We start from the raw sequence: 17,832 nt of genomic DNA, 5'->3' as shown, positions 1-17,832 counted from the left end.
ATGGTTTAAGGCCTTTTAAGAATGGAGGTTCAGGACCCAGGGCCTTTCTGGCGCTCTGCTCGCCAACTCCCCGTGTTAGGTTTGGGCAGGCTTAGAGGGGCTCTCCTGCCAGAAGACCCCCAGCCCCACTCTCCTGGTAGACCAAGCCCTTGCAAATCAACTCTGTGCCCCTGGGAAGAGAAGTGGAGCCTGGCCTGGGCTCCTTGCTGAGTTTGGCTGAGCCACAGGCAGAGGGACACACAGGAGCAGCCCTGGGCACTGGGGTGTCCGGGGCCTCAGCTACTACACGGGCAAAGGAACATCTATGAACAGCTCTCACTGGGCCTGCCGTGCTTTCAGACACAAGAAATAGCTCCACTGCCTGGGCCAACGTTCTGCTGGCTCCTCCTTTGATGGTAGCAGTCAGGTCTTGTGCTAAGAGCTGGGCCTACAGGGATTTATTATCCAGAATGACTGCTCTAGAGGGGCCGATAGTTGATTTGGAGAGAAAGCACACATGCATTAGTCACCTCAGTGTAACAGTGCTCTGCTCTGGCAGTGACAGGATCACAGAGGAGGGCTCCCCATCCAGGGCCCGTGTCCTTGAGAAGGTTTTGGAGCAGGGAGAGCCTGAGCATTGGAAAGCGCTTAAGTCATGCCAGGAGTGGGATGTGGGGGAATCCAGGGGTGGGGTGGGTATGGGGATCCCAGCGTGGGGAAGGCACTGACATGTGACGTAGCAAGGGTGAGGATACTGGGGGAACTGAGTATTGAGGAAACAAGTGGATGGTAGGATTGCAGAAGGAATGAGGGGCAAGGGGTGACAGGCTTGTTGGGCCTGGATTTTATTCTGTGAGCTCTTCTGGGAAGAAGGACAGCCAGAGGGCCAGATGGGCATTTTGGATGGAGCTTGCTGGCTGCTGTGTGCAGGGGACAGACAGACCCAAGTGAAGCCAGGAGTTTGGGGCACAAGAGGAGGCCACTGCAATGAATGGGGCAGGAGATGAAAAGCCCCAGTGAGGGTGGGGGAAGGGCAGGAGGACTAGTGGGGAGGAGGGAAGGGGTTGCAGGTTCGGGGTGGTCTTGGGTAGATGCCACCAACTAAAAAAGGAGCAGAGTTGGGAGGTGGGGGTGTTCATGACATTCGGTCTCTGTGGCCTCAAGGGAGATGAAAGTGCAGGTGTCTGTTGCTCCTGGCCAGGCTGGGCGGTTGGATATCAACCTTCACAGGTTTCCTAAACCAGAGTCAATAGATAGTGCCAGAAGGGTGAGGGGAAAAGTGGGCAAGGACATATTCCTGAGGATAGATTATAAGAGGCAGGTGGAGAAGCAAGACAGGGGCAGAGGAGGCCGGGGCTGGAGGGCTGGGGAGCATGATGCTGCTGAAGAAGAGGGCTGTCCCTCACAAACTCTGGGGGTCTTCACTCACTCTCTCCTCTCACAGTCTATGAATGGGCTGCTGAGGGTAGTGACCAGCCTTAAGGGCTGATGTCTCCCTCAGGTGCCTAACACTATGTTTGACATATACTTGGTGCTAAATGAATGTTAGTGAAACCCACTGAACACAAATGTGGCACAGAGGCCAGTGACAGGAGGACTGGAAGCATTGGTGGATTTGGCAATGGTCAGGGGGATGGTGTGCCATTTGGTAGATGAGTTTGGGGGACAGGAGAAGTGGGGATGGAAGCTAGACTTCAGCAGGCTGAGGAGGCAGTTTTTTTGGGGTAGAGTTGGGTTGGGTGGGGGTGATGAGGAAGTGGAAGACAGTGAGTGTCTCAGTTCCTCATAAGAGTTTGAGACAAGAAGGAGAGAAAGTGCCGAGCTCACATTTTGTGACTAGAGCGTTTTCTAAGAATTTAAAGGAACGTTTGTTGCTCCTCTTTCTCCTCGAAACATGGCATGTTCCTTGTAGCAAAGTTAGAAAAATACATAGAAGAAAAGAAACTTCTGTAATTCTGTCCATTAGAAACATATCCTGTGCAGCCTCAGAGTAATTTCCTTCTGGACTTCTTCCAGCTTTGTGTTTTAGTAGAAATGGTATCACTTAGTGCATTATTTTGCAACGTATCTGTTTCACTTAATAGTTCATGAATACCTTTCTCTTGCCGATGCTACTCTTCTTCCAAAACATCCTGTAAACTTTTATTGACCTCTCTATCTCATATCTGGGATTCAAATGCTTTGAAATCCAACAGGTACAAAGGCGTGTTCACGGGAAGGTTGTCCCTTTTATTTTCTGCCTTGGAGCTCACTCATTTTTGCTCCCTGGAGGCAACTGACACTCCCTTACAAGCAGCAAATTTAGTAGTTAGATCATATTCCATTGCATAAATGTTCTGATATTTATTTATTTTTTAATTTTTATTCTTTTTTGAGACAGGGTCTCCCTCTCCAATATTTATTACAATAGCTTTCCATCTTGAATATTTGGATATTACTATTTTATTTTGCTATTATACATAAGGTTATGATGAATGTCCTTCTGGCTGAATCTTTGCATACATACTTCATTTTGTTAGAATACATTTTTAGAAGCAGAATTTCTGGGTCAGAAGGTAGCACAAATTAAAAAAAAATCCAATATCAGATTTTTACCTCCAGAACAATCTGTATCGATTGACATCCCCTAGCAATGCACGAGAATGTTTGTATCCCCGCCTAAGCCCTCTACCTGTGTTACTAAAACTCACTTTCTCAAACGGTGCCAACTTAGTGGGTGAAAGGTGCGTGCGAGGGCCTCTAATCCTCATTGTGAACTGAACTTTTAAAGGGTGCAAGTAATATCTTGGGGAAAAATAGGACACTAGGTGATGGCTCCAGGGGAAAAATAGGACACTAGGTGATGGCTCCAGGGAGGTCAGCTCTGAGTCCCCAGGGAGGGCTGACCTGTGAGAAGAGCAGAGGAGACAATCTAGTGTGGCTTGAGGTGGCTACATTGCCAGTGGGTGCAAAGTCCAGGGACAGGATTCTTCATTTTTCAGAAACCCCCAGGTGGAAGGGGGAGGGCCCCAGGCCATGAGAAGCATGAAGGCCATGAACGATTCAGAACCTGAGGTCGAGGGACAATTGGCACACAGGCATGATTTTTGTTTTTTCCCCTCAAAGAGACTATGGTATTCTTTTTCTGATAACTTACTGGTGCACTAAAAGGGGTTCCTGGAACAGGCTTGGGGGTGCTGGTGGTAAATGCTCTTGGGTGAGCAAAATGCCCCTCTCTCTAGAGTTTGCCCCGTGGACAGGCTTGGGGTAGGAGCCTGTGTCCTTGTGTCCTCTGATGCTGGGCTGTGCTGCTTAGGGAAAGGAGAATAAAGACTGCTTTCATGCACCCAGCTGAGAGTGGGGCAAGGGACACCAAGGGCTCCCTTATTCATAAACCCCAGATTTTAGAAAGTTTGCACTGAAGGGTGAACCTGAACATTGGGAAGAATAGGATATTCCCTCAACATTCACCTACGCTTTAGGTTTCTCTGAACAATTCCTGCTTTTACCACATCAGCCTCAAGGGCGAACTCCTCTTTGGTTTTTCTACACTGCTGTAGACAGGGCAAGTCTCTAGATGACTTAGTTTCTTAAAAAATGCAGGACAAAAAGGAGAAATAAGATAATTTGACTTCCAATACGTAGTCACATGTCTTTGGGTTAGGGTTGCCAGATGTCCCCCTGGGTTGTTTCCAGTCTGACTCTCAAGTTTGGGAATCAAAATTTTGTCCCTACCCCTCAGGGGCACCTACAAGGAACATAAGCCTCCTTGACGTTCACCGTAGAGGGCTGGCACCAGAGTGAAACGGGCAGCTCCAGTCCACTCTCTGTGAATTTGGAGTCATACCTTGCTCTTACAGTTTTCTTGTCCCCCAGCTATTATTTCCTGTTGATTATGCTTCTCAAATACGGTTTTATCCAAGGCATAGTTTTGGGCCCAGGTGGCATTACCCCATCCTGCACTCCAGCTGGATTCTTCATTAGCCTCTGCATTTTGTCCCCTAGGGCTGCTGTGAAAGATGACCACAAACTAGGTGGCTTAAAACAACAAAAATTTATTCTCTCACAGTTCTGGAGGCCGTAAGTTTGAAACCAAGGTGCCAGCAGGGTTGGTTCCTTCTGGAGCCTATGAAGGAGGCTTCCAGTGGCTGCCAGCAATCCCTGTTGCTCCTTGGCTTTTAGACACGTGGCTCCAATATCTGCCTCCGTCATCACATAGCCTTCTTTTCTTCTTTGCATGTCTTCTCTTCTTAGGAAGACACCAACTATTGGATTCAGAGCCTACCTCAATCCAGTATGACCGCATCTTAAGTGGGAACATCAGCAAAGACTCCATTTCCAAATAAGGTTACATTCTGAGGTGCTGGGTGGACATGAATTATTTCAGGGCAACCATTCAGCCCATTGCAGTCTCTCTGACTTCAGACTCCTCCTTCTACCTGTCCATGCTACGGACCCTGTTGGAGTCATTTTTCTTAGACCTCACGCAGTGGAAGCGCCCCACCCCTGCTCTCAAGCCCTTCAATGACTCCCCACTGCCAACAGAATAAAGTCTTATCTCTTTAGCTCAACTTGTGAAGACTCACCATAGTCTGGCCCCTGTGATCTTTTCTATATTCCATTTCTCCATTTCTCCTACACACTCCCTATCATCCCATGGGAAAGGTCTTCTACGTTGTTGAACATGCTGTGAACGCTCTTTTCTCCTGCCTCCTTCTGTCTGTTGCTGAGCTGCTCTTTTTCTCGAACACCCATGTTATATATCTTTCCTTGTTCATAAGGATGTTTCCAGCCAGCCCATGTCAGAGGGCTCACCTGTCTCCATAGACCAACCCTAGCCCACATGGTGCACCATTTCAGTCTGTAGTGTGGCTGTCCTCTACTGGTGACATTTCCATTTTCCATTTCCATTTTACCCAGGGGCAAGCCTGTGTGCCGTACTTCTTTGGGTCCTTGGTTTTGACAATGGTGTTCAGACCATGTGGCTTCATGGTCAATGATTTTGTATGCTGCTGCTTGTGTGAGCATGCTGAATTGCTCCATGACTGCAGCTCCCTCTAAAGCCGATGGAGAGCCCTGTGCTGAGATGAATGAGGGGAAAGGAGAAAATTGTTGCCACTTTGAGAGTCAAGGGCAGTGGTCTTTCCAAGGAAGAGTGAACTAGTAGAATCACTGCAGGAGAAGCAAATTCTGGAGGATGGATGCCAAGAGGCACTGTAGGAAAAGTTGCAAAGATATATGTGCGGGAAATCACTGCTCCTATCCTCCTTGGGAGACAACTGGCAAACAACATAGTTGGCAAAGGATAGGGACCGGGAGGGAAGTAAAAGAGGAGACAGAGTACAATGAACAGAACAGATGTCAATGGCCTTATCAGCTTTAACAGATGATCTGAAAACTTTAAAGTAACAAGGAAATGTTTATTCTCATAATTGTTAGTAGCGTCTTTTGCTAGCTCCTCTGACGTGACAGTGATTGACAATTGGCAGCTGGGTCTTCAAACTCATAGAGTTGCATCTCTATGGGGACACATGAGGAGCTTAGCTCTTCTATCTGGAAGTAGGTGTCCTCTAAACTTTCTTGTGCCGTGTACTCTGTTTTTTTTTTTTTTTTTTGACTGTCTCAGCTGCATCAAAGCCCCATTGACATTGCCCTTTGGGATCAAAAAGTAGTCCACCCGAGAAGGAACAGTAGAGTTCTAGAGAATCGGGGTGAGAATTCTGGGCAGATGGCCAAGGTGTGGGCTCCAGGCTGAGCTCACTGACACATGACATTATGTGTTTCAGGTACTGGGACAAGTTTCCAATGTCAAAATCTTTGAAGCCACCAGGGCCTTTTTTTTTTTCGCTGTGTCTTGGCAGTACGCCTTTATATAGTAGTAGGTTCAGAAACTCAGGCTAAAGAAAGCATCCAGAAAAGATTGTCCGCCTCCGCAACAGTTTGTGGGTAGCTTGTAATTGTAGTTCTGATCTTGCCAATCTGTCTTATAACTCTAAATGTGTGGTCTCATCTGGCTAGATACAGAAAATACCTATCTTCTTATAGAAGCAGGCAATCGTCAACCCCATTAAAAAATTATGGTTTCTGGACATTCCATCTAATAGGAATGCCAGTTTGCCTTCTGATATGTTGCCACTCTGGCCATTTCAGCAGTCACTATTCAGCACTAGAGGAGGAATTCAGTTAAAGTTCCTTTGTCAGTAAGTCTTCCATGCAACATGTTTATTTCCAGTCCTAATGGCAATGCCTCAGGAAAAAAAAAAAAAAAAAAGATCAACGCTCAAGTTTGAGTTTGTCCCATTCATCTACATAAAGAATATCCAACAGTTTGAAGTGTCTTTTTGAGAATCAGAAACCGGAGAGGAGATAGGAGGCAAAGGTTGTATTCTTCGAGATCCTGCTCTTAAGCAGTGATTCTTCTCTAGCACTCCTTGTTACTAGAATTTTCCAGCCATCTCTAACAAAAGCAAAGTACAAAGAGCATTTAACACAAACCAAAACGTGAAACAATCTTTTGATGGTTCAGTGTCATGACTGTGACTTGGAATTTTTCACTAGATTAAAAAAAAAAAAAAAAACCGCATACGCCCAGGTAGTCTCTGCATCAAGTCTGACACCATTGCTCCAATGTTATGAGGCTGAAGCAATTGTGGATGATTGATGTCACTCTTCTAGCCGTTTCCTGTTTCCACAGAGAGAGGCTGGGTTAATCCAACTCCATTCTAACTTCAGAGGCATCAAGGATTCCAGGCAGTGTCTCCCGTGTTTCTTTTTCCAAGTGAATTCCTGGAAGGAAACAATGACGTCCATGTGTCTTTGCATCCCCAGAAACCAGTTCAGTAACTGGCACATAAGAACACGCTGAAAAAAATTGTTTTGTTTTTGAACGACAGTGATTTAAAAGTAGTAAGGGCCTCGTAAATATAGGACGTTGTACTCGTATTTTTCTTCTGAGCATACAAATATTTGCAATGAGGTTGCACTGCAGACTCCATAGCCATTGTGGCACCTGGGGCTCTGTGACTTGGAGGCAGAGGAGATGGAATGCCGGCGAGAAGAGGGAGATTGTGGTGTGGATGTGAGGGATAAGGGTGAATTAGTTTCCTACAGCTGCTGTTACAAATTTACCACAAGATAAATGGGTTAAAACAGTACAGATTTATTATCTCACAGTTCTGGAAGACAGAAGTTCAAACTACTGGTAAAGTTCAAAGTGTTGGCAAGGCTGTGCTCCTCAGGAGGCTCTAGAGGAGAACTTTTTTCTTGCCTTTTCCTGTTTCTAGGGGCCACCTGCGTCCTTTGGCTCATGGCCTCTTCCTCCATCTTAAAAGCCAGCTTCTTCAAATTCATCTCTAATTCTGACACTACTTCTCTTGCTTCCCTCTCTCATTTATAGGGGCCCCTGTGATGACAGTGAGCTCACCCTGATAATTGAGGTGAATCTCCCCATCTTAGGGTTAGCCTATTAGCAACCTAAATTCCACCTGCAACTTTAATTTCCCCCTTGCCAAGCACCATGACATATTCACAGATTCTGGGGAGGAGGGCATGAGCATCTTTGTCGGGGCATTGTTCTGTTCATCACAGAGAAGCACTCAGATATTCTGGAGTCCAGTGTCCTCATTCTACACTTGAGGAAGCTTGGGCTCAGTGGTTTTATGTTAATTCCAACAGTTTTTGCCACAGGAGGAGGAGAATGTCTGTCCAGGAGCCCTAATCAAGACTCAGCAGGAAGCTGGTGGCTTCCTTTCCTTCCTTCCAGTTCTTCCTTCTACATATGGGGCTCATCATATTCCCACTGACTTAGATGCTGAGGGGCCAGACTGAAGGGACAGTGGTCATTGCATCAAGTCAGAGAACGGATCTGACCCATCTAGTTCTTCCTTCTACATCTGTGCCTCATCCCATTTCCACTGACTTAGATGCTGAGGGACAGACTGAAGGGACAGGGGCCATTGCATCAAGTCAGAGAATGGATCTGACCCATCTAGTAGAAGCTTTTGTTTTGGCAGAAGCACAAGCTCTTAGAGGTGCAGCTGCAGGGTGTGATCTATTGGGGACATTGAGCTCAGTGACCATGGGCCCTGAGAGTCTGAAATCTTGGAATTTCTCCCAAAGCAAAGTCCATGTAGGGAAGCCAAAGTGTGAGTCTTACCTGGCTGGTTTACAACTGACTGACATTTGCTGCTTGGGCAGCTGCTGTGGGTGCCTGGAAACCCTATTGGACTAAGACTGGCCCCGGCAAAAAACAAGTGTTTCAGCTGCCCAGTGTCCTCTGAGTGGATGCTGGTGATTCTGGTATGGAGCCCAGGTGTAAGGCAGCAGGTGGTCCAGGAGGCACCAGAAGAGGTCTCCTGTCAAGGTCAGGGCCAGAGAGGAAGGCACAGGGGATCTACTGCATGAGACTTTCACTTGCAAAGAGCAACCCATGATGAGGAGGGAGGATGCCTGGGGCATTGAGTCTCATCCATAAGGGCACTTTTTCCAAGTTACTTCGTTTTGTATAGCTGCACAGTCCCTCACCCTCACCACTGTAACGAGAGCTGGCAGCTGACAAGAATACATCTTCCAACCAAGATCCCTTCTGGGACCAAGGACACAAGGACCCAAGACCTTCTTGCTTGGAAAGTGAACTTCTCAGAACTCCGAGATGATGCCAGTCTTGGAGGAAGATGACATGAGGATCCAAGACCTTCTTGCTTGGAAAGTGAATTCCTCAGAACTCCGCGATGACACCAGTCTTGGAGGAAGGCGAGGTGTTGAGAGATGGCTGCAATCCCTGAGGAAGGCAGCCACAGTCTCCGGTGGAGAATTATGAGGGACCCAAGCAGATGGTTGGTGGTGGAAATGTCACCTCAGTATAGTACTATAGAGTTTCCTTTCACCCCCAACAGCCGATGGTTTCCAGGGGCGAAGAGTGAAAATTGAAGCAAGGTGTCTACCGTCCAGGTGAGAGCCACATCCTATGGCTGAGGCCTGGGGGCATTGGGGACCACCAAGAGTGAATACTTTTCCAATTAAGTGAAGTCGTTGCACAATATTCCTGAGCAATAGCTAATGTTCTCTGAAAGAGACAGAGCGTTAGCCCCTGAAAGGGCGAGGGAAATTGTAGGAAGATGTATGTGAGTATAAACGTGAGGAGAACATGCTGAAGTAGCCCAGGGGCTCAGTTGAAGCTTAGGACTGGTGTTCTGGTGGCTGTGCTGGGGGTGAGGGTGGCAGTGTGAGATGGAGGTGAGTGAGCAGATTGGGTGGGAAAGAGGAAGAAACCTAGGCTGTTGTGTTTCTGAAGAGACCCCGTATCAAGGAAGAATGGGAGAATTTATCAGCTGGGGGGATATTTATTTTGTGGAAATGACCCCTAAGTGGGTAGGGCTAAAACCCTGCTGGCCTGGGGGAGGAAAGAAGCCTAATGCACTTTGTCTAAACCCACAGCTGCAGAGAAGGAGGCAGGGCGCCTGCCACCCCCAAGGAAGAGTCAGTTCAGAAGCACAGCAGCTGCTGGAAACCCAGGAAGTTTCCAGTTCATTCCTGCTGGGACCTGGCAAGAGTTGCACTGTCAAGGCTGCAAGAGGTGAGCCCCCTAGGGCACAGCGGAAAGGGCATTATGAAAAGGGGAGATTGCCAGCTGTTGAGTGGCTGGACAGGATGTGGCTCTGCGGTCACTTGAGGCTCTAATGCCTATTAATTCTCTCAGAGGCTGGGCAGCAGCTGCCATGCATTTTGTTGGAACCTGGGCTCTCCTGCTAGGAGTTCCTGGGGGCAGGAAGGCTGCAAGTTGAGGTTTTCTTTTAGGAATTCATTGTTCATTTGGAAAATGTACAACAACTCACCATGGCTCTTTCGGCTCCTGATGGCTTCTGATGTGTACAGACTGGAATAAGAGAACCTAGCAGAAATGGAAGCAGAGGCAAGAGGTAAGGCTTTGGGCCTGAAAGAAGACTGGGGGAGTAACCTCTAAGACCTTCTTCCTGGTAAATAAGAAGGGAAGTGCTCTGGGGAGCCCATCCTAGAAGCTCATGATTTCTGGGGGACTCTGGGTGAGAAGAGGCCCCTGAGTGACTGATGAGCTCATCTGTATTGGGCCAGGTTTGTTCTTCTCAGAGAGACTCTGGTGACCTCTCTGTGTTATTGTGAGAGGAATGAAGATTAGACCATGAAAAAAAGAAAGTCCTTCAGGCTCTGGAGCAAGGAGAGTCCCTAAAAATACATGGTCAGTCCAGCATTTCTTGGAGCTGGAGAGGACCTGGCTGAAAAAATCCCAGCAGTCAGCATTGCGTTATCAAGTTACTTCTGGTTTACTGGAAACCAAGAACTTACGACAAAATTGAATCCATTTGTCTTAGTCAACTGAGGCTGCTATAACAAATAACATAGATCAGGTAGCTTAAAATCAACAGAAATTTCTTTCTCCCAGTTCTAGAGGCTGTGAGTCTGAGATCAGGGTGCCTGCATGATCAGATTCTGGTGAGCGCTCTCTTACAGGTTGCAGACTGCTGACTTCTTGTATCCTCACATGATGGGGAAAGGGTGAGGGAGCTCTCTGGGATCCCTCATAAAAGGGCACTAATCCCATTCATGAGGGCTCTACCTTCATGACCTAATCACCTCCCAAAGGCCCCACATTCTAGTACCATAACATCAGAGACTAAGCTTCAGTGTATGAATTCTGGGAAGGCACAAACATTCAGTCCATAGCACAGTTTCTGGATTTCCATCCTAAATCACCAGGTAGGTTTCTGATTTTAACCCAGTTAGCACAGGCTTTTGATAATGACTGCTAGGTAATATGTTTGTGTCTGAAAATGTGGTGTGACATTATCTTTTTTTTTTTCTGGAGACCGGGTCTGGCTCTGTTGCCCAGGCTGGAGTGCAGTGGTGTGATCATAACTCACTGCAGCCTCAAACTCCTGGGCTCAGGTGATTCTCCTGCTTCAGCCTCCTGAGTAGCTAGGCATGTGCCTCTATGCTTGGCTAATTAAAAAAAAATGTAAAGAGATGGTTTCACTGTGTTGCCAGAGCTGGTCTCAAACTCCTGAGCTTAAGGGACTCCTCCAGTCTTGGACTCCCAAAGTGCTGGGACTGCAGACACGAGCCACCATACCAGGCCCATCATTATTTTAAAGTTGTATGATATATTAAATCGACTATTCTTCTAGAAGAATTTCAATATGATTTGTTAAGGTCTATAATGTAGCCTGTTACTACCTTAAACCTATGGATTCACTTAGGAAGTGAAGTCGTCATTGTTGGACCTATTCTTTTGATTAACAGAGGTATGTGTGAAGGGCAGGAGAGGTCAGTGGTTAAGGACATAGACCATGGAGGCCTGCTTCTGGGGTGAGGGGTCTCTATTTTGCCTCTTAAGTGTGACTTGGGCAAGCTTCTTAGCTCTTCTGTCCCTTAGTTCCCTCATCTGCAAAATGGGGATAGAAATACTGTCATCCTCATTAGGTTATTGTGAAGATTGAATGAGTTAATAGATGTACAATATACTGAACAGTGCTTGGCCTCAAATATTAGCTATTTTTATCTCTTATTTCACTTCTTAAAAATGTATTTCATTCATGTGGATTTTGCAATTATTTTTTGAAGAAAAATTTAGTTATTTTCCCATTCTGATAGCATGCCCAGGAAACAAGATGGTTTCTGTTTTGGGACAGATGATTCTGGAAAGATGCTGGAAATATAGCACATTAAACAAAATCTTCCAGTATCACTAGGCTTAACCTAGTATTAAGGTCTGTCTTTTTTACAACATTGCGGTCTCAGTAAATGGTGGATAAATAACTTCAGTACATTCACCAAGTTATTTTTGGTTGTTTCTAGGTCTGGAGGCCAGGAAAATGTCAATGGAAAGCAGCTAGCATGAAGACCCCACAGTGTTCCTCCCTCTACTAGTCTGGTATTAATCTGGAGCTGAGATGCTCCCAATATGGTTGGGACGTTTGTCCCCTCCAAATCTCATATGAGAATTTGATCCCCAGTTTGGGGGATGGGGTCTGGTGGGAGGAGTTTGGGTCATGATGGGGACCCACCATGAATGGCTTGGTACCCTGCTCACCAGGAATGAATGAGCTCTCACTCTACTAGTTCACTGGAGAGCTGGTTGTTTAAAGAGCCTGGCATCTCCCCCACTTTCTCTCTTGCTCCCCCATCTCACTGTGATAAACCTGCTCCCCTTTGCCATCGATCATGAGTGGACACTTCTGAAGCCTTCAACAATTCGAAGCAGATGCTGCATACTGTGCTTCATGTAATGTTCGCCGCCACCATGAGTCAAAATAAACCTCTTTTCTTTGTAAATTACCCAGCCTCAGGTATTCATTTGTAACAATGCAAAATGGACAAACACAGAAAATTGGTACTGAGGAGTGGGGCTTTGCTATAAAGATAGCTGAAGTGTGGAAGCAGCTTTGGAAATGAGTAAATTGGCAGATATTGGAAGAATTTGGAGGGCTTAGAAGAAGACAGGAAGATGAGGGGAAATTTGGAACTGTCAACCAAAGAATGATGAGGTTCGTAAATGTGGAAAGGAGAGCTGTATTCTCATAAATGGTTGCAGCCTGCAGGGTGGCCACTCTGAATGACTGGGAAGCATAGCCTCTGGACAGAAGCCAGAAACAGGCACTTGGAGTGTCAGAAAAATAAAACAAGGATTGGTGCTGAGTGAGGTGGCCAAATATATATTCGCAAGCTATAGGAGGAGCCATGAATATTTACGAAGGAAGAAACACGCACATGCACAGTTGACCTGCAAGCCCCTTCATGGGGTCCCATGTTCAAAAAATGGTAGTGTTAGCAAGATGTGAGGGGGGAGTTTTTGGGCCTCTGACTTCAAAAGATGAAGCAGAGGACACAAAACCCCTCAGTCAGTGCACAGCCTCCCTAGACTGACCAGAACCTCTCAGTGGTTGGTGGTCTCTTATCAGGAAGGAATGCTGGTTGGTTGTTCTGTTGAAACTGCAAAAGGGAGGGCCAGCATCAGGTGGTTGGTTGAAATCAGTAGTGAGGTGACTCTTTTGAAAGGGCTGATTCCAACCTAAATGCTCATCAATGATAGACTGGATAAAGAAAATGTGGCACATATATACCATACTATGCAGTCATAAAAAAGAATGAGTTCATGTCCTTTGCAGGGACATGGATGAAGCTGGAAATCATCATTCTCAGCAACCAACACAGGAACAGAAAACCAAACACCACGTGTTGTCAAAAGTGGGAGCTGAACAATGAGAACACATGGACACAGGGAGGGGAACATCACATACTGGGGCCTGTTGGAGAGTGAGGGGAAAGGGGAGGGAGAGCATTAGGACAAATACCTTAAAACCTAGATGTCAAGTTGATAGGTGCAGCAAACCACCATGGCACATGTATACCTGTGTAACAAACCTGCACGTTCAGCACATGTATCCCAGAATTTAAAGTAAAATAATTTTTAAAAAGAGAAAGGGTTCCCCTTTCCCCTTTAGAGCCTTTAGAGAAGAAAGCCTAGTGGTAGTTAGCAAGGGAGGGGCTCTAATGAGGCACGTTTGACTTCCTATTTCATCATGGCTAGGACTCAGTTTTAAGGTTTCTTTGGGGTCCCCTTGGCCAAGAGGGGGTCATTCAGTTGTCTGGGTGGGGGGAAGGGCTTAGGATTTCATTTCTCAGAACATACTGGAGACTGGTTAAATGATTATGACCAAAATGCTGATAGAAATATGGGCAGTGAAGGCCAGGTTGATGAGGTCTCAGATGAAAATGAAGAACTTATTGGGAACTGGAGCACAGGTCACCCTTGTTACACCTTAGCAAATAACTTGGCTGCATTGCGCCAATGTCCTTGGGCTTTGTGGAAGGCTGAGCTTCAGAGTGATGACTTAGGCTATCTGGAGGAAAAAAAAATTCTATGCAACAAAGCATTTAAGAAATGGCAAAGCTGCTTCTACCAATCTACGATTAGATATGGGGCAAAGGAATGACTTAAAGTTGGGACTTACAATTTAAAGATAAGTAAAGTGTAAAAATTTGGAAAATCTGCAGCCTGACTCATGGTGGAGAAGGAAAGAACATTTTCAGGAGAGGAACCCAAGGGATAAGAATCCAAGAGGCATGTGGAGCAACCACTTGCTAGAGAGATTAGCATGACTGAAAGGGAAGCAGGTGCTAACAGTCAAGACAATGGGAAAAAGGCCTCAAAGGCACTTCAGAAATCTTCCAGGCTGCTCCTCCCATCACAAGCCCAGAGGCCTAAGATGAAAGACTGGTTTCAGGGACAAGGCCAGGGGCATTGCTACTCGGTGCTGCCTTGGGGTGCTGCTTCCCCTATCCCAGCCATCTCAAGTCCAGCCTCTACTCAAAGAGCCGCAAATAGGAGCTCAGGCCTCCACTTCGGAGCGTGCAAACTGCAAGCCCTGGTAGCTTCCACACGGTGTTAAGTCTGCAAGTGTGCAGAATGCAAGAGTGGCGGAGGCTTGACAGTTTCCCCCTAGATTTCAAATGATATATCAGAAATCCTGGGTGCCCACGCAGAAGTCTGCTGCAGAGGCAGTGCCCCCATGATGAGCCTTTTCTAGGGTAGTTCCAAAGGAAAATGTGGGGTTGGAGTCCCCACACAGAGCCCCCACCAAGGCACGACCAAGTGGAGCAGTGGGAATAAGGCCACTGCCCTCCGGACTCCAGAATGGCAGAACCACTAGCAACTTACACGTTAGCCTAGAAAAGCCACAGTTACTCAACTCTACCCTGTGAGAGCAAGAACAGCAGCTGATCTTTGCAAAGCAGGCACAGAGGCAGGGCTGCCTAAGCCCTTGTGAGCCCACCCGACACAACCGTGTACCCGGGATGTGGGACATGGAGTCAAGGGAGATTATATTGAAGCTTTAAGATTTAGTGTCTTCCCTGCTGGGTTTCAGACTTGCATGGGGCCTGTTGCCTCTTTCTTTTGGCCAATTTCTCCCTTTTGGAATGGGAATATTCACTCAATGTCTGTGTCACCATTGTAGTAATATATTGGGAATAAACAATTTGTTTTTGATTTTACAGGCTCATAGGTGAGAGGAACTTGACTTGAGTCTCAGATGAGACTTTGGACTTTTGAGTTGATGCTGGAATGAGTTAGGACTTTTGGAGACTATTGGGGAGCGATGACTGTATTTTCCAATGCGAGAAGGACTTCGGGGGGCCAGGAATGGAATAATATGGTTTGGATATTTGTCCGCTCCAAATTACATGTTTAAATATGATCCCTCATGTTGGAGGTGGGGCCTGGTGGGAGGTGTTTGGGTCATGGGGGTGAATCCTCCATGAATGGCTTGGTGACCTCCTCATGGTAGTGAGTTCTCACTCCATTAGTTCATGTGATAGCTGGTTGTTTAAAGAGCCTGGACATCCTCCCTTCCCTCTTGCTTCCTCTCTCACCATATGACACACCTGGTCGCCCTTTACCTTCCACCATGAATGGAAGCTTCCTGAGGCCTCAGCAGAAGCAGATGCTGGCACTGCGCTTCTTATACGGTCTGTAGAATGGAGACCCAAATAAACTTCTTTTCTTTATACACTGATCAGCCCCAGGTATTCCTTTATGGCAACGCAAAATGAGCTAACACACTGGTGCTTTTTTTTGTTGGTCTGTTTTTTTTTTTTTTTTGAGATGGAGTCTCGCTCTGTTGCCAGGTTGGAGTGCGGTGTTGCAATCTCGGCTCACGGCAACCTCTGCCTCCTGGGTTCAAGCGATTCTCCTGCCTCAGCCTCCCGAGTAGCTGGGACTACAGGCGCCCGCCACTATGCCTGGCTAATTTTTGTATTTTTAGTAGAGTTGGGGTTTCACTATGTTGGCCAGGATGATCTCGATCTCTTGACCTCGTGATCTGCCCACCTCGACCTCCCAAAGTGCTGGGATTACAGGCGTGAGTCACTGTGCCTGGCCGGTGTATTTTAAAACCAAGATTTTAAAGCTGCAATGGACTGTTTCCTGTTTCTTTCAAAATCTTGTTCACATCCCCTCTGGTAGAGGCCCTCCCACTTCCCTGACTCCAGAGAGTCCATCCCAGCCTGTGGTTTTCGCCTTCCTAGACAGCTGCGTGATTTCAGCCAAGACATTTAATATCTGTTAAAAGGCAAAACGCATCATAGCAATCTCATTGGTTATTTCTTGCAATGAACGGGAGAGTGCACATAAACAGATTTTTGAAAGAAAAGTAGGAAAAGTGGCAAATTGACTTCCATGATAAACAAAACTTGACATTACATAATCTAAAAGTTAATAGTTCAAGGAATAAGGTAATCTTTAGTGTTTTATTTCCCAGGACAAATGGTGTGCTGCATTTACACATCTTAAATGCTTTACTGGGTCAGTACTATGATCTTAGACGGGCTGTTAAAACTAACAAGGAACCTTTAACTGATATCCAGCGTTTAATATATTTGCATCTAGTGACTCTTTGTATCTCACCTTCTGAGGGTGGGGCACATAGTGGAGCAGGTGACCCTCAAGTTCCAACCCCTGGGTCTCAACCTGTTATGGCTGCCCCCACCCCCACCATTCCCGCTCCCCGACAACCCTGGGTTGCTAAGGTGTTCCTTTGAATGGGGTGTGCATATGTCAGGAGGTACAGCTCCTGAGCCTTTGATGGTTGGAGGGTGGAGTGACCTCAGCGTTGTGTTCAAACACCAAAAGCCCAGTCTGGCATAGGATCTCTTTCTTTGAGGTAATGGCATGAGGGACACCCCAGCAGTGGCTGACCCCATTAATTCACTCCACTGCAGGACATGTGGGCTCTGCTTCTCCAGCGTCCCAGATAGAGTGTGGGCCGGCAGCTGGGAAGACACAGCAGTTGTAGCAACTCTTACCCCCAGCCCCTGGGGTTGCCTTGGATAGAAGCCAAAGGAAGGAGATGAAAATACACAGGAGGTGTGCTTTGCACATTTTTATCCCCCTTGAGAGAGGGGGAAGATTGTGAGGGAGAGTAAGAAAGTCTGTGGAAAATGAAAGCCTTGCTTATTTATTTTAAAGGAGACTAGAGGAGGACAAAACACCACGACTTTGGGGAGAATATTGTCTGTTGTATTTGGGTGCTCACTATCTACGTGGCACTGACTAGGTACTCCAACTGGGTATAGATTTCTCAACCGGAAGCCCCAGTGTGCATGAAATCCTTTCTGTAACTTCATTTCTATCCAGGACTCTCATTTCATCCCACTTAAGTAGAAACTTAATTCAACATCATTCAGCCAATCTGAGTTTTTTGTTTTGTTTGTTTTGGTTTTTGTTTTTTTGTTTTTGCGCGCTTGGAACTTGGCACCTTTTTTCTTTCAAACCCCATCTTTCCTTCCCCAGGACTTGCCCCTGAAATCTGGGGGCCTGAATATATCCCATCAAGACATTGGGGGTGGGGGCTGTGAGAGGGTGAGTGGTGGCACACAGGTCCTGGGTGCTGGTTCTTTTGGGTTCTGAGCATGAGGCCTTCTCCCAGGCACTTCTGCCTGTGCCATTTCAGCTTCACTCTCCAGAACCCCCATGAGACTGCAGGCCCGCTAGCCTCACTTCAGGCCCTGTAAATTTCTGCTTTGCTGCTGCCTTCCCTGACAGGCCTATGAGCAAAAGCCCAACCTTTGCCGCTTTCCTGGGCCCCTCTGAGTAGCTCCAGCCTTGGGGCTGTTCTGCCAGATCTAGCTGTCTTGCTTTCCTCTCAGCTTGGGAGCTCGCCCTGCTCTGCCTGCAGTCCAGCCCTGGCAACATCTCCCTCTCCAGGGTGTCCAAGCAGCAGGGCAGAAACAGGAAACTTTCAACAAGTCTTTTTCCAAACCCGTTTTTATGCCAAGCTTGGCCTTTCAATCCTCTCCAAAGACACTGCTTTCTTTCTCTGCATTTCATCCCTACTGCTCACC

The 17,832-nt window shown here is 46.8% G+C and overlaps 1 long non-coding RNA gene across 1 annotated transcript; it reads left to right on the top strand.

Moving 5' to 3' along the window:
* Positions 1-681: 681 nt before the first annotated feature.
* Positions 682-11,800, top strand: LOC103886033. Its single transcript, XR_649430.4, has 4 exons — positions 682-8,907; positions 9,394-9,532; positions 9,754-9,875; positions 11,788-11,800. It is a non-coding gene; the product is annotated as an uncharacterized LOC103886033 (long non-coding RNA).
* Positions 11,801-17,832: the final 6,032 nt, after the last annotated feature.

The sequence above is a fragment of the Papio anubis genome, chromosome 7 (assembly GCF_008728515.1).
Source record: "Papio anubis isolate 15944 chromosome 7, Panubis1.0, whole genome shotgun sequence".
Classification (NCBI taxonomy): Eukaryota; Metazoa; Chordata; class Mammalia; order Primates; family Cercopithecidae; genus Papio; species Papio anubis.
Note: the sequence above shows the minus strand (reverse complement) of the source record. Positions and strands in the feature narration are given on the sequence as shown.